At 47.0% G+C, this 25481-nt stretch overlaps 1 long non-coding RNA gene across 1 annotated transcript; it reads left to right on the forward strand.

Moving 5' to 3' along the window:
* The first annotated feature begins 77 nt into the window (after positions 1 to 77).
* On the forward strand, positions 78 to 24823 carry LOC142590411 (uncharacterized). The gene is made up of 4 exons (XR_012830098.1): positions 78 to 996; positions 18997 to 19145; positions 20776 to 20887; positions 23532 to 24823. It is a non-coding gene; the product is annotated as an uncharacterized LOC142590411 (long non-coding RNA).
* The last annotated feature ends 658 nt before the right edge of the window (positions 24824 to 25481 follow it).

Genomic DNA, 25481 nt, shown 5'->3' on the forward strand with positions numbered 1-25481 from the left:
GACTAGAAACAGACAGGACGAGGGCTAGCGCTTGTCCTGTCTGCTTTTAGTTTTTGTCTGTGTCACTTCGCGCTGCAATTCAAGATCATGTTAGCGTACCAACTCGCCCAACTTTACATCCTTTTGCATAGAATAGAACCCTCGGTTTTCTTTTATCGATGTGACATTTAGCTCCTACAGTAACAATATCATAAGGGAAATTGGCGTTACTTTACATCCTTCAGTAATGGTAGAGCAATACTTTCTATATTAAAGTACGTATAAACATAGTCCTAGCTTCCGTGCCACTTATTTCTGTGTGTGCTGTTGAAAATCACTCTATCCGTACAAAGTTCCACGAGAAAAATATCATGGAATGAGCATATCGATTATCATTGGCGCAACAGCGGCAAAAACCAACAGAACGGGCTTCCATCAGCAGTAAGTGTACACTAGAAGGTCGACATTTTATACAATGCTGGGCTACACAATACAAGTCACGTGAACATGCATTGTCTAAGCAGCAACGCATTGCAAAGCTGCTTAGGTCTGCAACTTCCGTCTTCTTTCCCTACAGCGAAAAATGAAACGGTCCATTGTTTGCAAGAAAGCTATGACTAATACACTGTTTATAGTTCACGATACTGTGACCATAACAAAAGTGGTCTTAAAAACGTGAACTATCGCAATATGTGAACACAGGCACGGTATATCAAAATAAAGCTAAGCTGTGCAGAGAAGATGGCATGCAGAGTCGCGTACTATACAACTAAACCGCTTTGAGAAGGTTATTTGAGGTATGCAGAGAGCCTGTGACCGAAGTAAAATGCATGATAAAAATAAATGGTACATCACTTATCCTCGAGTCAAGCGAACAGAAAATAAAACATGTGCTTTCATTTGAAAGCTGCAAAACAGCGTCGCCTCCTCTCTTAAGTGGCGTTACTGCCCATATCGTTGAATTTGAAGAAATGCGCAGGTTTCCCCACAGAAGCATTTCGCACTACGTTGAATGAGGTATGTATGATCGTTAATGCATATTTTACGCGATCCCCTCTACCAAAATGAAGTCCTAAGCCCTACCTGCAATTGACATGAATAGATCTAAACACTATAAGGAAAAATAACGACAATACTGGTAGCACTACAAGTAAGGCCAATACATCTAATAATGGTTTACTAGGGGATAACTGTATAAAAATAAAGTATTAACTTTTATCGCAGGCTGTACTGCATATATATTTTGTTTATTACAAAGAGGTCTGTTATCTTCATGCAGGACTTTCGAATTCCTGCCCAAATTTGTATTTGTACTCCAAACTCCTATATCCTCGTAAAAATATATCAGATATCAAAACTTGATTTTGTTAGTTGTTCCTAGAATGTTAGTAATAAATGTCGGCTAATAATTAGGACTAATTTGGCTTAACAGCTTTGAAGTTTGCAGGCCTGGCCGAGATGCTGGCTCCTCTAATTTCACGCGCGCCGGAGGTGCAAGTTTTGCAGAATTTTTTCGGTACATATGTACGCATTCCATACTGGTGCTTTGAATGTCTTTTTTTTGTTAAATATGAGCGTAGAAATTATACCGGTAATAAAAACACTTCAAATTTGTTGTTATTGCGAACTTTAGAACTATTACGTGTGTACATAAAGACAATGCTGACAGACAATAATTACGTCACGATTTGTAGATATTTACGGTACCCTTCCCTCAGACAATGAATCTGAGGCAGCTGGAGTACGGCTGTTAAGACAGCTATTAGCTGGAAGTAACGAAAAATGTTGGGGCATCCGCTTACGCGACTTCGTTCTCTCGCACAATAGGGCGACTGTTTGCGTAACTGTAGAAACTGCTTCTTTTGACCTGCTTGGAATGCGGTGCGTTAAAAAAAAAGTTCAGTGACGATTTAGCGCTAAATGCGAGAGAAATGCCGTTACCATTACGCCGCACCTATGTGAGGTCCCAGGTCTGTGATTTAAACTGCGCGTTCGTCACAGTACAAAGCGTTGTTTAGGAACCCATTCGACACACGTCCTGCCTCTTCGAAGAGAGTACAACTGACAGCAGTCTGGAGCAGACCGCCGTCAGTATGCTCACTGCAGGGCAAAGGCCTCTCCCAAACTTCTCCAACTACCCCGGTCATGTACTAATTGTGGCCATGTCGTCCCTGCAAACTTCTTAATCTCATCCACCCACCTATCTTTCTGCCGCCCCCTGATACGCTTCTCTTCCCTTGGAATCCAGTCCTTAACCCTTAATGACCATCGCTTATCTTCCCTCCTCACTACATGTCCTGCCCATGCCCATTTCTTTTGCTTGATTTCAACTAAGATGTCATTAACTCGCGTTTGTTCCCTCACCCAATCTGCTCTTTTCTTATCCCTTAACGTTACACCCATCATTCTTCTTTCCATAGCTCGTTGCGTCGTCCTCAATTTAAGTAGAACCCTTTTCGTAAGACTCCAGGTTTCTGCCCCCGTACGTGAGTGCTGGTAAGACACAGCTGGTTATACACTTTTCTCTTGAGGGATAATGGCAACCTGATGTTCATGATCTGAGAATGCCTGCCAAACGCACCCCAGCCCATTTTTATTCTTCGGATTATTTCAGTTTCATGATCCGGATCAGCGGTCACTACCTGCCCAAAGTAGATGTATTCCCTTACCACTTCCAGTGCCTCGCTATCTATCGTAAACTGCTGTTCTCTTCCGAGATCGTTACACATTACTTTAGTTTTCTGCAGATTAATTTTTAGACCCACCCTTCTGCTTTGCCTCTCCAGGACAGTGAGCATGCATTGCAATTGGTCCCCTGATTTACTAAGCAAGGCAATATCATCAGCGAATCACAAGTTACTAAGGTATTCTCCATTAACTATTATCCCCGATTCTTCCCAATCCAGGTCTCTGAATACCTCCTGTAAACACGCTGTGAATAGCGTTGGAGAGATCGTATCTCCCAGCCTGACGCCTTTCTTCATTGGGATTTTGTTGTTTTCTTTATGGAGGACTACGGTGGCTGTGGAGCCGCTATAGATATCTTTCAGTATCTTTACATACGGCTCGTCTACACCCTGATTCTGTAATGCCTCCAGGACTGCTGAGGTTTCGACTGAATCAAACGCTTTCTCGTAATCAATGAAAGCTATATATAAGGGTTGGTTATATTCCGCAGATTTCTCCATCACCTGATGGATAGTGTGAATACGGTCTATTGTTGAGTAGCCTTTACGGAATCCTGCCTGGTCCTTTGCTTCACAGAAGTCTAAGATGTTCCTGATTCTATTTGCGATTACCTTAGTAAATAGTTTGTAGGCAACTGACAGTAGGCTGATTGGTCTATAATTATTAAGTCTTTGGCGTCCCCTTTCTTATGGATGTTCTTCCAAGATTCTGGTACTCTCGAGGTCATGAGGCATTGCGTATACAGATCGAGAGGCCAGTTTCTCTAGAACAATCTGCCCACCATCCTTCAACAAATCTGCTGTTACCTGATTCTCCCCAGCTGCCTTCCCCCTTTGCATAGCTCCCAAGGCATCCTTTACTTCTTCCGGCGTTACTTGTGGGGTTTCAAATTCCTCTAGACTATTCTCTCTTCCATCATCGTCGTGGGTACCGCTGGTACTGTATAAATCTCTATAGAACTCCTCAGCCACTTGAACGATCTCATCTATATTAGTAATGATATTGCCGGCTTTGTCGCTTAACGCACACATCTGATTTTTGCCTATTCCTAGTTTCTTCTTCACTGCTTTTAGGCTTCCTCCGTTCCTGAGAGCATGTTCAATCCTATCCATATTATACTTCCTTATGTCAGCTGTCTGACGCTTGTTGAATAACTTCGAAAGTTCTGCCAGTTCTATTCTAGCTGTAGGGTTAGAGGCTTTCATACATTGGTGTTTCTTGATCACATCTTTCATCTCCCACAATAGCTTACTGGCATCCTTTCTAACACAGTTACCACCGACTTCTATTGCACATTTCTTAATGATGCCCATAAGATTGTCGTTCATATCTTCAACACTAAGGTTCTCTTCCTGAGTTAAGGCCGAATACCTCTTCTGTAGCTTGATTCGGAATGCCTCCATTTTCCCTCTTACCGCTAACTGATTGATCGGCTTCTTATGTACCAGTTTCTCCCGTTCCCTCCTCAAGTCTAGGCTAATTCGAGTTCTTATCATCCTTTGGTCACTGCAGCGCCCCTTGCCGAGCACGTCCACATCTTGTATGATGCCAGGGTTATCACAGAGTATAAGGTCTATTTCGTTTCTACTCTCGCCATTCGGGCTCCTCCACGTCCACTTTCGGCTGTCCCGCTTGAGGAAGAAGGTATTCATTATCCTCATATTATTCTGTTCCGCAAACTCCGCTAATAACTTTCACCTGCTTTTCCTAGAGCCTATGCCATATTCCCCCACTGCCTTGTCTCCAGCCTGCTTCTTGCCTACCCTGGCATTGAAGTCGCCCATCAGTATAGTGTATTTTGTTTTGACTTTACCCATCGCCATTTCCACGTCTTTATAGACGCTTTTCCCTTCCTGGTCATCGTGGCTGGATGCAGGGGCGTAGGCCTGTACGACCTTCAATTTGTACCTCTTATTAAGTTTCACAACAAGACCGGCCACCCTCTCGTTAATGCTATAGAATTCGTGTATGTTATCAGCTATATCCTTATTAATCAGGAATACGACGCCTGGTTCTCGCCTCTCCGCTAAGCCCCGGTAGTACAGGACGTGCCCGCTTTTCAGCACTCTATATGCTTCTTTCGTCCTCCTAACTTCACTGAGTCCTATTATATCCCATTTACTGCCCTCTAATTCCTCCAATAGCACTGCTAGACTCGCCTCACTAGCTAACGTTCTAGCGTTAAACGTTGCCAGTTTCATATTCCAATGGCGGCCTGTCCGGAGCCAGGGATTCTTAGCACCCTCTGCTGCATCGCAGGTCTGACTGCCGCCGTGGTCAGTTGCTTCGCAGCTGCTGGGGACTGAGGGCCGGGGTTTGATTGTTGTGTTCATATAGGAGGTTTTGGCCAAGTACTGCACCAGGGTGGCCAATCCTGCTCTGGTGAGGGAGTGCGTTACCGGTTCTCGTCACCGGGATCAGGCCTCACTCCAGGCCTGTTTATGCAATTTTATCAACACGCGGATTTTTTTGTTAATCCGGTGGAAAATTGCGCGGCACCGGGATTCGAGCCAGGGTCCTCTTGCGCGCGAGGCGGATGGTCTACCTCTACACCACCGCTGCACTATATATATATATATATATATATATATATATATATATATATATATATATATATATATATATATATATTATATATATATATATATACCTCATATGCCTTTGTCAACTTGTATTTTGAAAGCAGTGGCTGCGTTCGTAAGTCTCGTGGATTTACACTGTAAATTTAAATATATGTACGGGGCGATCATTTTTACGTTTTGCCGAATTTTCAAAAATGGTCTGTTGCAGATAACAGAATTCTAGTCCTTGAGCTGGATTACTCAGAGAGGCCGACATTACTTGCCAGATAAATGGAAACAAATATTCAGCTCGCTAAAAATCACTAATAATTAATTTCTTTGTGCCACGCATTGCAATTTACGAATTGTAGCAGGGGAGCTTACAAGGCGTACCCATTTGGAATGAATACTTTCCATACTTCAATACTTCCCGTAGGTCGTGCTTACAAATTAGGAAGTTAATTAGTGGATTTCTGTTAATTCATCAAATGTGTTTCGGTTGCTCGGGCTGGTAATGTCCGCCTCTTCGAATAATCCAATTCAAGCTCAACAATTATGCTATCTGTCACAGCCGATTTCTAAAAGTTGCGTCACCATCATAAGAAACCAACAAACAATGACACCAGGGAAAGCATAGGGTAAATTATCTGCAGCTCTTCATTGAATTAAGGAACGGATAAATAAAACGGAAATCAAAGTGGATGAAAGAACACTGGACAGCTGGCCGCATGTGGGATACGAACCAGCGTCTTTGCATTAAGCGTGCGGTGCTCTTACCACTTGAGCTATCGTGGCGCCGTTTTACCATCCACTTTCTGGGTTATTTATGTTTTACTACTAGAACTAACACTGGGAGTGTTAGGCAGCACCACGACTGACAGCCTTGGCGGCGGATGTGGAAGTTCCTTTCTGCCGCAGGCGTCACCTCTACGTGAACATTTTCGGTGAAGGCAACTGGTCATTTAACCTATACATGCTACCTGAAGTCATCAAAGCTGCCGGATTCGACACCATCGCTACGTAGTGAACGAGAAGAATGGAAACTGAGGGGCCCAAATTTTATTAGTCATATCACAGAAAACAACAATGGCATCAAGGACAGCATAGGGAAAATTATCTGCAGTTCTTAACTGAACTAAAGAAAGGATAAATAAAGTGGAAATAAAAGTGGGTTTGTACCCCACCGACAGCCGGTTGTTTTTTCACCCACTTTGATTTCCATTTTCTTTATCCTTTCTTTAATTCAATTAAGAACTGCAGATAATTTCCCGTATGCTGTCCTTGGTGTCATTGTTTGTTGGTTTCTTGTGATATATATATATATATATATATATATATATATATATATATATATATATATATATATATATATATATATATATATATATATATATATATATATATATATATATATATATAGTGCTACGGCACAGTATGTGCGATCGCGAAAGGCGAGCAGTGTTAAGACGACGACGACGATTAGAAGCTAGCGCGGGCTGTTGCCTCTTGGCCAAGCGCAGCGTATTGCCTTGTAGCCTTGTAAATATACCTGTAAATAGCTTTTCGTCGGTGTCTTCCTACGTAACATATCTGGTGGAGGTGGACGTTCCCTGTACCTCGTCACGGAGCTTCGCAGTGGACGGTACGTCGTGCCTTCCTTCATGGCTCCCGGCGACGACAACCCGACTCCGCCGGCTCCGACACCTGCTGCCACTTCGACGACCTACATCACTCTCCCCACTCCCCGTGATCCTGGCGTATTCTCAGGCAAAGATGGGGAAGACGTCGATGACTGGATCAGCCTGTATGAACACGTCAGCCGCAATAACCGGTGGGACCCTACTATTATGCTCGCCAACGTAGTCTTTTACCTCGGTGGCACACCTCGAGTTTGGTATCGCACGCACGAAGATGAGCTCACCAGTTGGGATTCACTTAAGACACAGCTTCGAGACTTGTTCGGCAACCCCTACGGTCACCAACTTGCCGCGCAGAAGGCGCTTTCCGGCCGTGTGCAGACGTCAACAGAGCCCTATGTCACGTACATTCAGGACGTCTTGGCTCTGTGCCGCAAAGTTGACACCCACATGACTGAGTCAGACAAGGTTTCCCACATCCTCAAAGGCATTGCCGATGACGCCTTCAACTTGCTCGTGTGCAACAACGTAGCGACGGTGGATGCTGTTATAAAAGAGTGCCGCCGCCTGGAACTCGCCAAAAGCCGACGTATTGACCCGAAGTTTGCCCGTCTGCCCAACACCCCAGCGACATCTTCCTGTGCCGACGCTCCTCGTCCCAACAACACTGCTGATGTTACCAGGATCGTCCGGCGTGAGATCGAGGCCGCCTATCCGGCTGCCTTCGACTCCAGTCCCACCAACACATCTGCATTCACGGTCTCACTGATCCAGGCAGTTGTCCGCCAGGAGTTCGAAAACATGGGTCTTCACACCATCTGCTCGGCCCATCGCCCTGATACCCGCCCGGCTTCTTCCATTCCGCCCCGTCCCGCATCTTCTTACCCACCACGTTTCCGCAACCCATCTGAATGGCGCACTGCTGACGACAAGCCCATTTGTTTCTACTGCCATCGAATCGGGCACATTTCTCGGCACTGTCGCAGTCGCTGGAGTTCCCCGATCCGATCTACTTACACTGCCTACTCTCGCTCCCCAGGTGGCCCTTCTCGTCCCTATGCCGCACCTTCCGATAATGCCGCCACTGATTCTCCTGCAACGAACCGCCCCTATTCTCGTTCGCCTTCGCCCCAACGACGACAATCTCGCTCTCCCCAGCCCCGTCGCTCCTATTCGCCAACTCCCTTCGGACACCGCTCCCAGCCGGAAAACTAGACGATGCAGCGCCTCGAGGTGACGCTGCATTGCTCCCTACGCCGCCAAATCCTCTACTGACCTTGCCCACTCATCTGAACCTTCTTGACGTGCAAGTCGACGGTGTTTCTGTGTTTGCACTCATAGACACTGGGGCGCATTTGTCCGTAATGAGCGCTGACCTTCGTAACCGGCTCAAGAAAATTATCACGCCCGCCACGACGCCTGTTGTCCGTGTCGCCGATGGCGGAACAGCCCCCGTTATTGGTATGTGTACCGCCCGCGTCTCCTTCGCCGATCGCTCAACAATCGTGCTATTCACAGTCATCGCCCACTGTCCCCACGACATCATCCTCGGCTTAGACTTCCTCTCCGCACATTCTGCTCTCATCGATTGTTCCGCCAGTACTCTCCGCCTTGACCTGCCTGTTCTCGATCCTGCTGAACCACACCCCAGTCGCCTCAGTTCCGCCGACTTCGTTCGCTTGCCACCTTCGGCACTGACCTACGTTGACCTAGTGTCATCCCCTCCAGTCCCCGACGGTCACTACATCGCGGCTCCTATGCACGACGTCCTCCTTACACACGGGATCACAGTACCTCATACAGTTTTATCTATTGCGGCGAATTGCGTCTGCCTGCCAGTGGTCAACTTTGGCTTGACGACACAAGTGCTGCCACGTGGGATGTCTCTGGCCCACCTTTGCTCATTCGAGGATCACTCAGTAGCATCCATTGCAGTTGACGACACTTCATCCGATACTCCTCTACCATCGCAGTCGGCAAATTGTACCATCGCTGACTTCCAGAAAATGATTGCCCCCGACTTGCCGTCCGAGCACGCTCGTGAACTCTACCGCGTTCTGTTTTCCTACCACGATATTTTTGACTTTAACGATCGTCCTTTGGCCCAAACTACAGCTGTCAAACATCGCATTAATACCGGCGATGCCCCTCCTATTCATCGCCGCCCGTATCGAGTGTCACCAGCTGAGCGTCAAGTTATTCACGCAGAAGTTCGCAAAATGCTTGCCAAGAACATTATTGAACCATCACATAGTCCATGGGCGTCACCTGTAGTACTGGTCAAAAAGAAGGATGGCTCATGGCGCTTTTGCGTGGATTATCGGCACCTTAATAGGGTTACCAAAAAGGACGTGTATCCCCTACCTCGGATTGATGACGCCCTTGACTGCCTCCACGGTGCTCGCTATTTCTCCTCTATTGACCTTCGCTCCGGCTACTGGCAGATTGCCGTGGACGATCTCGACCGCGAGAAGACTGCTTTTGTCACACCCGACGGTCTTTATCAATTCAAAGTGATGCCGTTCGGTCTATGTAACGCCCCTGCCACTTTTGAACGCATGATGGACTCCCTTCTTCACGGATTCAAATGGTCCACGTGCCTGTGCTACCTGGACGACGTTATCGTATTCTCCCCAACGTTCGCTACGCACCTCGAGCGCCTCTCAGCAGTCCTGGACGTTTTTCGTCGAGCCGGTCTGCAACTCAACGCATCCAAGTGCCAATTCGGCCGTCGCCAGATTACCGTCCTTGGACATCTCGTTGACGCGAACGGAGTGCAACCGGACCCAGGCAAGATCCATGCTGTTGCGCACTTCCCTGTTCCGAAGTGTGTCAAGGATGTGCGCAGCTTCATCGGCCTTTGTTCGTACTTCCGCCGTTTCGTGAGAAATTTCGCCGCCATAGCACGACCACTAACCGAGCTTTTGAGAAAAGACGCCCCTTTCCAGTAGGGCGATAACGAGGCCTCTGCATTCTCACATCTAATCGACATTCTCACAACGCCTTCCGTTCTGGCCCATTTCGATCCTTCTGCGCCTACCGAAGTACGTACTGATGCCAGCGGTCACGGAATTGGCGCGGTACTGGCACAACGTCAGCGTGGCCACGACCGGGTTATCGCTTACGCCAGCAGGCTCCTCTCACCCGCGGAGCGCAACTATTCCATCACTGAGCGTGAGTGTCTGGCCCTAGTTTGGGCGGTTGCGAAATTCCGCCCATACTTATATGGCCGATCCTTTTCCGTTGTCACAGACCATCACGCGCTTTGCTGGTTATGCTCACTGAAAGATCCTACAGGCAGACTTGGTCGCTAGGCCTTACGCCTCCAAGAATATTCGTATACTGTCACCTATAAATCTGGCCGACTACACAAGGACGCTGACTGCCTGTCTCGCTACCCGGTCGACGAGCCTGACGACGCCGACAGTAGTAGCGCCAACGGCATTTTCTCTGTGTCTGCCTTCGCTAACATCGCCGATGAGCAGTACCGAGACCTATCGCTGCGAGCACTTATCGAGCGTCTGCGTTCTACACCTACCGACGCATCCGTTCGCCGATATGTCCTCCAGGGCGGCATTCTGTATCGAAGGAACTTCCTCCCTGACGGCTCTGACCTTCTTCTTGTCGTGCCAAAACAACTACGACAGACTGTGCTCTTTGAGATGCATGACGCACCCACTGCAGGACATCTTGGGGTAACCCGCACGTACGACCGCGTCCGCCGCCGCTTCTATTGGCCTGGTCTCGCTCGCTCCGTTCGACGCTATGTTGCTGCCTGTGATCCCTGCCAGCGTCGGAAAACACCTCAGGTGCTACCTGCCGGTCATCTCCAGCCGATCACCATCCCTGTGGAACCGTTCTTTCGTGTTGGATTAGACCTGCTCGGTCCCTTTCCCACGTCATCCTCTGGGAACAAATGGGTAGCCGTCGCGACTGATTACGCCACCCGATACGCTATCACTGGGGCTCTCCCTACCAGTTGCGCCACTGACGTCGCGGACTTTCTCTTGCGTGTCATTATCTTGCTTCATGGCGCCCCGCGACAGCTCCTTACTGACCGTGGTCGAAACTTTCTCTCGAAAGTTATCGCTGACATTGTGCGTTCCTGCTCCATTCAACACAAACTGACTACCTCATACCATCCTCAAACCAATGGCCTGACAGAGCGGTTAAACCGTACTCTTACCGATATGCTGGCCAAGTACGTTTCCAAGGACCACCACGACTGGGACATTGCCCTTCCTTACGTAACATTTGAGTACAATTCTTCCCGGCACGACACCGCTGGATTTTCTCCCTTTTATCTACTGTACGGTCGCGAACCTACCTTGCCCTTAGACACGGCACTTCCTCCTGCTTCGGTCTCAACAAGCGAGTATGCGCGCGACGCCATCGCCCTCGCCGACCATGCACGCCAGCTTGCCCGTGCTCGACTGACGGCCTCACAAACCACTCAGCAGTGCCAGTACAACGCCCGCCATCGTGACGTACAGTTTTCGCCTGGTGCGCTCGTGCTCCTGTGGTCGCCCACTCGTCACGTCGGACTTTCAGAGAAGCTCCTTTCGCGATACACAGGGCCCTACCGCTTGCTGCGCCAGGTGACGCCTGTGACTTACGAAATTGCTCCTGTGGGTTCAACCCCGTCCACTCCTCTGGCATCTAGTGATGTCGTACACGTCAGTAGGCTCAAGGCCTACTACACTGCTTCCGAGTCCGATCTTTAGTCGCTCCGGGACGGCGCTTTTGCCGCCGGGGGTAGTGCTACGGCACAGTATGTGCGATCACGAAAGGCGAGCAGTGTGAAGACGACGACGACGATTAGAAGCTAGCGCGGGCTGTTGCCTCTTGGCCAAGCGCAGCGTATTGCCTTGTAGCCTTGTAAATATACCTGTAAATAGCTTTTCGTCGGTGTCTTCCTACGTAACAATATATATATATATATATATATATATATATATATATATATATATATATATATATATATATATATATATATAGATAGATAGATATCTGCCACGTGACCTACCTCTACTTCTACCACTTGACCGGCTTCCCGCACTTCACATACACTTTTTTTCCACTTTGACGCTCCTAATGCGAAGGCATAAATATGCGGATGATACTTGCTGGGGCAATAGGCTTAAGCGAAGCCTTCGTCGGCATTTGCGAAGAACACTGTTCTTGCGGAGCGACCATCAGTTTGCCGTAAAACCCCTCTCTTCTGGAAAGCGACACTTTCCTCCGCGCGGGCGTTTTCCCTCCCCCGTTCTCCTCGCATTTCGCTCTCCCGCGGGCAGGCTCGCTGCGCACGGCGCGCGTTTCCTGCCAGCGGCCGCCATGGGCCGCGGAAGAATCAATGCGCGTAGGCCCGCCTCTATACCAAGCTGCTGTTATCGAGGCACGCTTAACGCAGGCGCCGTTTGAAGTTTATTTGTCCCGGGATTCATCGCCTAATGACGCTAGCGCGATTACTGAATACTTCCCATAGGTCGCGCTGACAAATATTACCGTACCGTATACTGTGCGTACCAGCATAGCACGGTACGTGAATCCACCTTTATCGAGCTCACAGAAAGGGCTTGGGCCAATGACACTGCTCGAGACGCATACTCAGCTTGCGTGAAGAACCAATGAAGGAAGCAGTGCGCTCGCTTGAACTTCGGTTTACGTTGCCTCGCAATGAGCCAACAGCATGCAACGTATGTAAGCTTTGCCAGAATTAAGGGGGCAAATGCAATGCGCGTAGCCAGTACTCTGTGACACGTCGCAGCGTGATTGAAGCACACAAGTTACGTGATTTTTCTTTCGTGCTTCTGGCTGCTTGCTGCACGGCGGATGCCGACATAACTTTAAGCAGCTCTTAAGTGATTTTTTTTGTGTTTTGTTGGGATCTTCAAAGACTGAAGGATAGGCACCTGTAGCATGCATTTCAAAAGTCAAGTTATTTTCACGAACTTATGCATGAGAACATAATATTATATGGTTTGAAAGTAAAGCATTTGTTACAGGCTATGTTTAGAGCTCTTATGCACCCGTTTTTGCGGCCAGCGCCGGCATCGGTGTAACCAAGCAAACGAGCACAGCGGAGGATGAGGGAGAGAACGCGGAGCGCAGCGGGGATGAAAGACGCGAGGAGGAAAGCGGAGGAAGAGAGAGACAAAACTCTATTAAATGTCCTAGCCCCACCGGAGCCCCCTTCCTCAGGCGGCGGCCAGACCTTGAGTCTACGCGGCGTCGTCGGCCACCCCAGAGTTGGTCCTCCGAGCATGCGCTGAGCATCACAGCCTGCTACTGCTCGGGCTTGGTGACCTTAAAGTTAGGGTTGGTGCTATGCTCATTGGTGTGTGTCGCTGCGGGACATGCCCAGAGGAGGAGGGTGCAGAGGAACCATGAGACGTAAAGTGGAGGAGGAGGGTACGGCGAAAGCGTGAGAAGAAAAGCGTAGTGCAGCGACGATGGCTACGAGATGGCGCCAGAGTAGCACGCATTGTCTGGGAGGTCTGTCTGCAGTGGCTGCCGTGAATCGTGCCCACGCGTCACCCACGCGCTGCCTCTCGCGATCTCCAGATTAGCGAGGCAGTCGCCCCACACTTCGCTCCGTTTGCAACGTTCCGCACGAGACAGATTGTCTGCGCCAGCCGATATATCGCGATATGAAAACACGTATAGAGCTGCGCTCAAATTTCGCGTTGGGGATTATCGTAATCGTCGGTGAATTTTTTTTTTCATTCAAGCCATTCGCCCCCGGTGTTCTACAATTTTCGTCATTAAGTATACGGAACGGTCGAGCTTCTAAGGATGCGAGTACTGATTAATGAAAGAAAAGGTGGTCCAGCAATTTGCAGGCGTAGTTAAGCGTTCGTACTGCTAGGTGATTCGCAAAAAAAAAAAAAAAGCTCTTGGACATTAGTCTTGGAGTCCTGAAAGCTTTGTTTTGTTTATTGATGAACATTATTGTATCAGCGTCCAAGTACGATTGCAAAGTACAAAAAAAAATTAAGTGTTGCTAAATATGTGCGCTATGTATCGTGCCCAGTTATGCATGAAAGCTCATTGCACTGGTTAACAGAGCCGAAGGACAAACTTGTGAGGAAATCTTTATTTTCTTGCACAACAATCCCAGCAATCCAAGGTACTCGCGGGAAACGTTTTTAGACACACAGAAATCGAACTTTTATTTATGGCTAACCAGTTCTAATATGGTCTATAAACAACAAAACATGGTTTTCATAGAGTAAACAGCATAAATAGCACACGTACGGGTAAGAAAAAGTACGCACATCACAAGTATTTTCTTTCTCAAGCTATATAAACACTAACAAAATAAATAATTGTTATAACATATATTATTTCAAACATCTAAAATTGTTACCATATACTTGCCACAGCGGAATACATGCGAACGCTCTTGCTTGCACACATACACTTTATCATGACGCGAACAGTAAAAAAAAAAAAAAAAAAAAAACAAGAAGAAGAAGACACCGGCATGTTTTATGTGCAGTGTACTGGTGCACTTTGATGTATTTAACGAAGGGTCTGGCTTGCAAAAATGATAAATAAATATCTCTGTGCAACTTTGCCTACAAGCATTAAGAGTGGTACAGTAATTGCCGCGCAAGGAACGGCATGTTTTGAAGGGGAGAAGCTTATTCCTGCGATATTGTTTCCAGTGTTTTCAGCGCATGGCGTCCCTCTTTCCACGGATCATTGTAAACAACTCTAGTCCTCTTTCCGGCATGCTGCTGCTGCATTGAAAAGAGTAGTAGCCTGGCATTCTTGCGACAAACTAAGCTAAAAACGAACATGCGACGTGGCAGCGCGACCAACACTTGTAGGGGAATGGCGGCAAAAAAGAAAAAGAAAAAAAAAATAAGCCATAGCAGGTTTCATGATGTCTCCGTGACGTGATGGTCAGCTGGCGTGACAGTTTCACGCGCCTCAGACATTGAGCGCCAAGGAGGCGCCGGCGCGGCGACCGCGCGGAGAAAAAGGAGGAGGGCAGCGACGCGGGTGAGGATGCGTCGGAAAAGATCGAGGCACAGAGTTATATTAAAGGAGTACTGACACAAAAAAAAAAAATCCACGTGGTTTTCTCTGCTTTAATAAGTAGTTAATGACCCAGTAATCACGGCACGAAACCTCATTTACTTCAGAGCGCGACAGTTAATTATTTGCAGTCTTTTTTGTAGCGACCAGTCGAAGTTTCGGTTCCAGAGAGCAACGAGATGGGGCAAACGGGAGTGTACAAAGTGGTCACGTGTTCGCAAAAAACCATGACGTATTGTCGTGCGACTACCGCAGCCAATGACAGCGCCGGTAGCGTGAACGTCATGGCCACGTGGTTGACCCGGCGGGGCTGGGCCGGCGAGCGGGCGCCTCGCTGCTCCGATCATGTCTGTTTTTTTTTTCTGGTCGAAACGCGGGCCTCTTTCGCCGCTGACGACGGCGCATAAATGGGCTACAATTTGTTTCTGACACGAAATAACTCCTACAATAAAGTGACCTCGAAAGAGTGCGAGTTAAAAAAACGTTGTGCGAAATAGTAAATCGTTGGCGTGATTTATACTCGGACGCGGTAAGCGCAGACGCGCCAGCAATCGTCTGTATACGAAGCGGCTCGCCTGACTGGCCTGTTTACTCATCGCTACAAACGGCTCCGGGAAAATTAACCGTATTTTCACTTAAGAGAAACGTAAGTGTTCGGGCATTGATTGTGCTGACGAATTTAGGCGCTTTATTACGAGCTGCGGACGCATCGCAAGGACCCTCTGCCCCGGATACACGGCCGGCGAGCTAGGCCTACATCGTCTCCCAGCGATCGCAAGCTCACTTGGCATGCTCGTTCGCTTCTGTTGGCGCCAAAGAAACCAAATGTGCTGCAATTTAAAACGTGACATAACTGTGTACACGTTGTGTCGACTAACATAGGCGCTTCGTTATACGAGCTGCAAACGATCGTGTCACAAGCGCAACCGGTGTCGCATTCGATGGCCCAGCGAGCTATGCCTGCCGGCTCTTGGCCATCGGCGGCTGTCAACGGATCCGATACTGCTGACGCGGCCTTGCGGAAACAAGTCTACAGTGCTCGCATAGACGTGTTTATATTGTCATCGTTTGTTTCAAACAAGATAGCTGTGCAAACACGGTTGCTTTCACTTTGTGTTCGAAGTTACGCAGGATTCCGAACTTCCACGCAGGGGCGCCGGTTCTGGGCCGCCGCTCGCTCAATTGCACCATGTGTCCCGAATCGCCGCATGCGGCAAGTCGCACACGACGCGCCGTACTACAGATGCAACGGAAAATCGCGCCATGTGTCTCGCACTTTAGACGTGGCCAATCTTAGCGACTCAGATATTGCGGCCGGCGATGGCGAGGACGAACCTCAACAAAACCCTCGCATCGGCCACAATCAATGGTAAGACACAACAAATCGGCGTTGAACGTTGTGGCAGCGCAGTCAAGCTGATATAGTGTGGGAAATATCCCGATGGACACGACAAAAACTGCAGTTGCAGCGACACGGAGAGCGTCCCACTACGAGTACAACAGCTAGAACAAGCAACAACAGAGGAGAAAAGCACATGTAAGCCGCATGGCAGCCAACGAAAATTCGTGACGTAGCCACATGACGTAGCGTTTTCTTGGCTATTTACAATCCCGGTTGATGTCAATGTCGCGAGGTGCTCTGTTTTGCGGTTGGCTGGGCGCACGTACTTTAAAATTGATTTTAAATATGTTCTAAGCGATATTCGCCGCTGATATTTGATAGACGATATGTGTGTGACCGACTAAATCGATATCACAAGTTATCTCGACTTCAAATTTTTGTGTCAGTGCTCCTTTAAAGGGTCCCTAAAGAGAAATAACATTTATTCTGCTTTAGCAAATCACCCTTCCACAACTCCAGAAACACCACTCTTTTAGTGCGAGAAAACACTTGGTAGGCCAGAAAAAGACACAAACACGCAAATTAATGGCGCCGCCGCCTTGTAGTTCCCGCATCAGCCTGTCGTGACGTCAGGGATTTTGACGTCTGCGGCTTCGTGCTCTTCGCTGTCGCATAGCCTCCTAGCGCTCGGCGTCCTCGCCCTCGATGTCTTCCTCACCTTCGATGACCTGGTCGGCCGCCGCTCTGTACAGGGTGGAGACAACCGCGGCGTCTACTACGGCGTTGGCACGAGAATGGCGGACGCCGTAGTAGACGTCTTTGTCGGACGCCGTAGGAACGAGTTGTCGGCGTTTGTGTGTATGAGACGATCTCACGTTTATGTTCATCCACAAAGTAGAGATTAGTGGGAGAGACCACTGATCACTGGGAGAGTCCGTCGCCTGCCCCTCTGAATAATGATGGTAATGATAATACTCACCCGCGCACCCACAAGGGAGGCGGCGGGATGCAGTGTTAGAAAAATGCTTACTATTAGAGGCAATAGGAAAAATACGGAAGGAAAAACTGCAAAGACAAGCATAGTACGCGAGTGAGCAGTCAGACTAGATGAAACAAGACTATGAAAGAAGGTATTAATGAAGCGGAGATCAAAGGCGACATAAATAATTTGGATAACCCATTTCAGGGAAATGAATAGAGCACAGGGAAGAGGAGTAAAGCACTAAAATAACACCGTAATCATTTGATTAACATTAAAAATCAAGTACAGTACAACAAACATATCTGTGGCGCCTATGGTGTCCAGTCCCCAAGTTGTAGTATTACAGGAATATTGAGTCCTAGTTCTAGCTGGCGTAGGGGAGCTTCGAGTAACCTCTTTGGCTTGCATGAATATCGACGGCAGGATAAAAGGAAGTCTTCTGTCTGTTCAATGTTATTACAAGTATCCATGGTAAAGAGGGCTCGTCGTCAGACCAGCTAAATGAAAAGTGATTTGTAGGATATTAGAGCGTAACCTTATGTAAGAAACTTCCAATTTCCTGGAAGGACTGTTTATTCCAGCGGAAGCGTGGACGTTGAAACTCTAAAGATCTCTGCAAGAACAATTTATTAAATCATTTTGGGAACAAAACTTTCTGTACCTCGACGCAGCCACTTAAGCCGCATCACGTAAAATAGGGAGCAGAAGTCCGCTCTGAGAAGTTCTCGTTAATAAAGTCGCTACTTCTTTCAAGCACAAGCCGCGGTGGTCTGGTACCCATAGTAAGAAGATCTACGGCAAATTTTCGGAGACTGAATATTTGAATGTGCTGAAGACAGTGGAATTCCTTGCCGTCAGAAGCGAAGGACACACGATAAGAGAGTATGTACCTAAGTATGACAGCTGACGATTCCTTCGAGGGCAGTATGCGTAGCGCCATAACAATCGCGAGTAATTCTGCTATGAAAGAGGACTCGGGATCCGGAAGGCGAAAAGGAAAGAAACAAAGAGAACCAACAACAGCCGGTTATATAGATGAAGAAACGTAAGTGGCTATTAAGTTGTTTGCTGCCATTTGTGCAAGGTAATCCTGTAGCTTGTCATTTCAATGTTGGAGTGACATATACCTAGCATTTAGCAGGTAAATATTGTCAAATTTAATCTGTAGGTATGATAATTTTGGGCTAAAGGCTACATAAGTAGCTTTACATGTCCCAAAAGACCGTACAAGGTAAAAGCGATCAAGCAGTGTATGCACAATTCATGGCAGTGAAATATAACAATACCTAGACGCAAGTGAACGCTGGAATATATGAAAAATGTGAAATGCAGTTAAAAATGCGAATAAGACATGTTAGCACTGTCCTCCTCCGGAGAGAAAGTGACAACGTAAATGTAAGTTTGTTAATAGTTCAACCACTGGTCGAACCACAGAATATAAGAACTAGGTACAATATTACATACAACTCGACAAAAACAGGAAAGCATCATCAATGATAAGTAAAGTGAAATTGCCTCACCCTGCTCTTCATCCTTGCTTCTCCATCGTTTCCTCTTCACAACATATGTTAATTGTTAATATCACAGATGACAACGGAAACTATGCGGTGTCCGGATGTTTGCGCGTGACAATGCGCCGATTTGTATTATAGCGCGGATTATTTGAGCGCGAATGTTGTATGGTAGTTTCGAACAGGCGCTTGAGTACTCACATTTGACGTGGTTTTCTGGAAGAAAATGCGAACGTTTCATTTATAGCCTTTTTAGGAAGTGTCTGCAAGATTATTGCACTCCAGAAATGAAGATGGCAGGAATACTTTTCACAATGGCAATATTCACATTTTCAAAATGTGAACTGAAAGGTGGCTTTGACCCAAGGAGAGGAGGCGTGCTCTACTTCAAAAAAGGTGGGTACCGCATTAAGGATGACGCTGGACATTTTTGTGTAGACAGCCTCATATTAAAGCTCTGTGTTTCAGAGTGGCAACGAGAGTCTAAGTATGGCATGAATATCGCGACGGTTAACATTTTTCTCAGTGTTTATTTTGAAATGAGCTTTTAGAACTGCCTTTGTTATCTTTCAAAGCATGCTCATTGTGTAATATATTATTTAGAACTTCCTTCTCTCCTCCAGTATTACATCAGAGTCGATTGGAAAAACACACCATGGCCCAGACAGCGTCAGGCTATTAGGAGTGTGTGAAACAAAGGCAACACTTTCGGAAGGTTCTGAAAGTGGAGCGCGAATGCCGCAGGAGATGACGGCACCACTGATAGGCTTTTGCATTCCCTGTCTGTTATCAAATATACTTAACAATGCATGGTATTTATTTATTTATTTATGTATTTATTTATTTATTTATTTATTTATTTATTTATTTATTTATTTATTTATTTATTTATATTACCTCAAGGGTCCCTGAACAGGACATTATGAGGGGTGGGCACGTTGAAAAGAAAAACGGCGTGTCAGGTTAGGTAATGTGACTTGAAAGATGGTCTTCGATGGCAGCTTTGAAACGAGAAATGTCAGTGATGAGGGCGATGTCAGAAGGAAGGGTATTCCATTCACGGGCTGTGTATAAAAATAAAGAACGTTGATACGTAGTGGAATGGGCGCCGTGGTAGATACACAGCAATAGGATGTGTGCGGCGGGAAAAATGATGGGAAATATGAAAGGAACCAAATATATTTCTTTATGACTCATTGAGTAAATTTTTACCTCAGTAATTTATTTCGAGCTGTTTCGTCATCCTGTTCCTGAAATGCAAATAAACGAATCTTTAGCAAAGTGTTGTCGAGCTGAGCTGGAAGCGAGGCAGAATGTACAATACTGCTTCAGAAATTGTGAAAATCTTATAAGCTTCAAAAGCAAACGTTATTTTTCCTGGAACGCAAGAATGCAACACTTATTTGAAGCCTAACGATGAGACATTTAAACGATTCTTTTACATTTTCATTCAACCTATTTCTTACGTCGTTGCTACATATTGATTCAAGTATTTGCAAGGGTGTTGAAGTTTCCCATAATATGTAGAGCATCCACGTTATGTTATGTGTGATTGTTGCGCGACTATTTCTTGATAAAGCATTTACTCCGCAGAAGAATAACAGGCGACCATCACCTAATGTTCAGCCGAGGCTACCATTTGCAGCATATAATTAAAGCTTCTCTCTCTCTCTCTCTCTCTCTCTCTCTCTCTCTCTCTCTCTCTCTCTCTCTATATATATATATATATATATATATATATATATATATATATATATATATATATATATATATATACTAGCAGTCGCAAAATCTAGCCAAAATGTGCACAAGAGTATATCACATCAGAATCTATGAACATATCTTAAACAAAAATATGAGATGGCTATGGTCACGCAGAAATGCATGCTCTAAACATCGTGGCACCAGTAGATGCTAGAACCATTCTCTTTGATTTATTTATTATGATCACTCTGTGTTTCGATGGATGGATGAGTTGTAAAACTTACTCGAAGACAAACGCTTGCCCCATTTCTGGTTCAAACAGGTATGTGCCATTTTAATGGCATAGACATTGCCGATGGTTCTGACGGATACTTCACGTTTCCTTGCGCAAGAGCCGTATGCAAGGCGTCATTCAACATATTGGTGCTCGTAGGGTGAGCTTCTTTCTCGAAGGAGACATATTTATTTCAAACTGTAAACTGAAGTTTCAGTGGCAGCATGAGAGCTATGCTCTTTGTATACCACGCGATGCCGCGTTTTGTACTGGTGATTCCGCGAAAAAAATCTGAAGCCGGTCCTTTAAAGCCACTGCATCTCATTAAAGTAAACTCAAAATGCGTGTGCCCTCAATATGCTGCAGGAGTAGCAGGCTAGAGACATGTTCTCCAGGCCTCCTTTCGTTTCATTAAAGTCTACTCTTACTTTGGATTCCTGAATAGGCTATTTAGAAAGGGGGATAAATTTGTACATAAAGACAATAAAAACGTTCTGTCGCACGAGCAGCACTTTCATGAGTATTGGTATATTATTTCCGGCTCTTATATTATTTACCGTTAAATGAAGGCCTTATACTTCTAAATAAGAAAAAAGAAAACACCGGGAAGCCCTCAGAGGGCCCTACACAATTTAATTAAATCGTTTTTCTGCAACCAGTTTTGGTTTCGCCTCCCAGGAGGTCACTGTGTGGTGATGTTACCACGCGGAAGGTAGTCAAGTGGGAGCAGGTCAATGGCCGAGATTTGACACACTCTCCTGCTCGCTGGGCCGCTTCGTATGCTGCTACTCGTTGTGAGGGCTGATGTAGCAGCATACAAGGCGACTGAGCGAGCCGGAGCGAGTGCCAAAATCTCGCCCACTGACGTACTCCCACTTGAACTTGACTACCCTCTTCGTCATAACGTCACGAGAGCGTAGTACTAAAACCAAAACTGCCTATACAAATGTTATGAAATAACATTATTGAGGGTGCTGTGAGGCTTTGCAGTATACTCTGGGGGGGGGGGATTGAGCACCCGAGACGTGCATATAATGCAAAAAATGAAGAGTCTGAACCATCATGTCTGTACTCATTTAGCAGTTTGAGTAGACACTTTCCTCAATCCACTGATTCATGCGTTCCAACTACGGGAACCTTATTTTACATATTCTCACGAATCCATATGAGGACATAGAAACGAACTGCATGATGATAGCGTTTAGTGCGTTATCAGTCTTAGGGTATTTCGCGCATTCTCTGGGGGGCAAGTAACTATCTATTTGTATCTAACCGTTCTCTCGCCTACCTGAGTAACTGGTTAGCCCGTGGTCGAATGGGTAGCGCATCGGGCTGCCCTGCTTAGGGAACAGCGTTCGAACCGAACCGTCGCATCAAGCAGCTTAGGTCACAAAGTATGTGGCAAGGCGTAAATATTTGCAGCTCTTCAACAAACCTCTTTCACGCGAACATGGGTCACTGTAGATGGGGACCTGTTACAGCGACACAACGCATTGTCATCATCGAAGCGCGTTATGTCTGAGGCATGTTCTGGCAGCAGGATTCATTTTTCACGCTAACCGAGGGACACTCGGTGCCATCTAGCGCCTTCGCTGCGACGCCTGCGTGTGGCCTCCGAGATGTGCGGCGCGCTGGAGCGTGCGAACTCCGAGAAATGCGTCATGTGGCAACCGTGTTCCTCTCTCGCGATCCTTCTGGACACGCTGCGCCATCTGTTGGCGCTGCCGAGAAGTTCGCGTGCGATCTCCGATGCCAGAAGAGCGGCGCGCCGGTGCCTGCAAAAGCTGAGAATTGTTCTCTCGCTTGCGGCGCACCCAGTGGCACATACTCGATGACCAAGTTGGTGAAAAGTTCGTTGAAAAGCGGCACATATTCCAGTACACTCATGGCACAGTTCGCTAAAGCGTCGGAGTGAAATGGCTTCATCGAAAGTCCATTTGTGGCGCAGCCTGTTAAAGCGCCGGGTTGCTGTCCTTGGGAGGCCCTTGTGACGTAGGTTCGATTCCGCTCAGCATCGAATAAATCTAAGGCTTCTCTTTCGACATTGGAGAACTTCACATTCTCAGTGGCACATACCTAGTTACCCATGTTGGCGTCAAAGACGTTCGTTGAAAAACGACACGCACCTACTGACACATACACCGTGACACAAGTTGGCATCAAAGAGGTTCATTGAAGACCACGGTCTTCAATGAACCGAGAGGCCCAGTGCTCCAAGTCGGCGTCAAGGAGTTTCATGGAATAGAAGCGTCTACCCTGTCCGGCGTCTACAGGGACTCCTGTTAGCGTGAAAGAGGCTCCTTGAAGAGCGGCTTGTATGTACACAGTACCTCAGACTGATGACCGAAGTTGGTACCACGATTGGTCTCGAACCCCATTCCCTCAGCGCGATGCGCTACCCATTCGACCACAGACCCAGTGGGCGGGAGAACGACTAGGTACCTAGGCAGGTAGATACAATTGGCATCCTGAAAGTGCGTGAGCGCCCTGAGAATGCTAACGCGTTAAGACTACGCTCTCGGCCCCTCATTGTCATTTTGTGTTGATTTCGTTGTTCTTACCATTACTGCTTAAATATACTTTGGATGTAAAAGCTCACAGACGCAGCCTCGTATGCTCAGTTCAGTATAATAACTAAAATATTTGCTGCAAGTTACAATGAAACGTGATCGCTACGCATTTTCAATGAGTGCGCTGTGCAATGAGCAACATAACCCCGCTTATTTCATCAGCTGTCACCAGGCGCTTTCTGCCTCGTATGCCTACAGTTATTTCTTTCAAACCGACCTTACTTTTAAATTCAGGTGTCCGCCTCCTAAAAACACTCCACCTGCTCAGAAATCTGTATCTGCTTGGCCAGGGTGTTGCAACGTCACTGCTTAATTTTGACAACAGCGAAGACACACAATGCCTGTCTTCAATCTCCAAGTTTTGAGCATCCATCGACTCTTTTACGTATGCTACGCGGAAGAAAGCTGAAGTCATTCCTAGTACAAGACGTTATGTTTGTGAATAAAAGGATGTGCACAAACCTAAATGTTGCTTTTGAGCAGTTATGAGACGTTGGTAGAATTTCTGAAGTGCTTCGAAAAACTGCAATCTTGATACCCCTTATGCCTGACCCTCCCCTCCGGACAAAGTTGCTTCTGCGGCGAGTGTGCTGTCTTGAATGGCATTCTCACCGCAACGCCTGTCCGACTCCTGAGAGCTTGCAAAGATGCAAGCAGCGCAATCAAGGTCATGGCTGAATGGTACGGCCCCGGACGCAACGATCCCCACTGATCAGTTCAGTGTACGGTGGTGGCTTGACCACACTCCCGATACCATACATTCTCAAGGTCAAGCGTCCTGCCTCGACAACGGTGAGCATGTCAACAGAACACCTCCCGCACTGCTGCAGGCGAGGAATCCTAGGGCACCTGGGAAACCGAGTCGCAATGCAGGTGAGTAGCCCGACACTCCCGATGGCTTTTCTCTTCTATATTGGTCATGTAAATTACTCTACAAAAAGCTGAAGTGTCTAGCGCAAGGGTTGACACGGGACACTAAAAAGGCGACAAGGACAAGCGCAAACTTCCAACTGGTGTTTATTACAAAAAGGCATGTATATATACTCTCGCCTACTTGATCATAATCAGTAGCAATCTTGCAAGACAACATGGTCATCACAAATAAGCAAGAGCGCACCATGGCTGGGGCATGGCCTACGGCGGCTTCCCACATACAGACCCCAGGAATGCAAATTCTTTAGCACTCAATGCTAGGGATGGTTTGCTAAGGCAGTTTCCTTCTGCGATAGCCGCTGCCTCAATGATGAGGCTAGTGTTTTCGTGTCCTTTGCTTGCTATTATTTCTGTTTTTTTTCAAAGAGTGGATAACAGTTGCATTGGGAGCAATGGATCGAGCATGGAATACCAACTAGCCCGGTCTCACACCCTGTACTCTACATAAAGCTCATTTTCTCGTTCCTCCTGTAATTTGGTTTACATTTTATTCAAAGGAAACAAATATATGCACACACAAAAAACGGGGTAGGACAGCTGAGCTCGCGTGTCAAGGCTCACGGGTTAAATCATTTGAAAGGCAACGTAAAAAATAAAAAAGAACGTATAACTATAAAAAAAAACTTGAATTCCTTATGTAAGAAGATCGGGGGGGGGGGGGGAGGCGGCTGACGCAGCTATCTCCTATATTCTTTATGTGGACGGCCGCTGCCATTTCACGGGTCAGCTGGTTAGTGGTTTGGAGATAATCCGGGTATCTTCGAAAACAGCATAACAGCCGCAATCCCTACAGTGGGCGGCTAGATGTGTCGTTCCTGAGGGATCATATGCCGCCAGGTGCTCTCTTAGCCTCACGTTGACGCAACGCCCAGACTGGCCCACGTAAACCTTACCGCACTTAGACGGGATCATATATAGTATATGCCCGTCGCACAATCTACAAATTTCTTGGTGCGCTTAATATTGCATTGCGACGGCTACCAAAATGGACGTCACAAAACACGAGAAGCGCAGCTATGTATCGTATTCTGAAGTCCTCGTTGAGACCGATGATGGAAGACGAAGAGAAAATTCACGCTGCCAGGAACGGCAGTCCTTTTTGAAAGACTAGATGCCAATGCCCACATCTCAACACGGATAAATAATAGGGTGCTGTCTCTGCGATGGGAGCATCCGTGCAGGACCACTTTTTTCATCAGTTATCGCATTTTGAAACTGAAGACGGCAGAGGTTCCACCTAAAAGAGGCATT

The sequence above is a fragment of the Dermacentor variabilis genome, chromosome 8 (assembly GCF_050947875.1).
Source record: "Dermacentor variabilis isolate Ectoservices chromosome 8, ASM5094787v1, whole genome shotgun sequence".
Lineage (NCBI taxonomy): Eukaryota > Metazoa > Arthropoda > Arachnida > Ixodida > Ixodidae > Dermacentor > Dermacentor variabilis.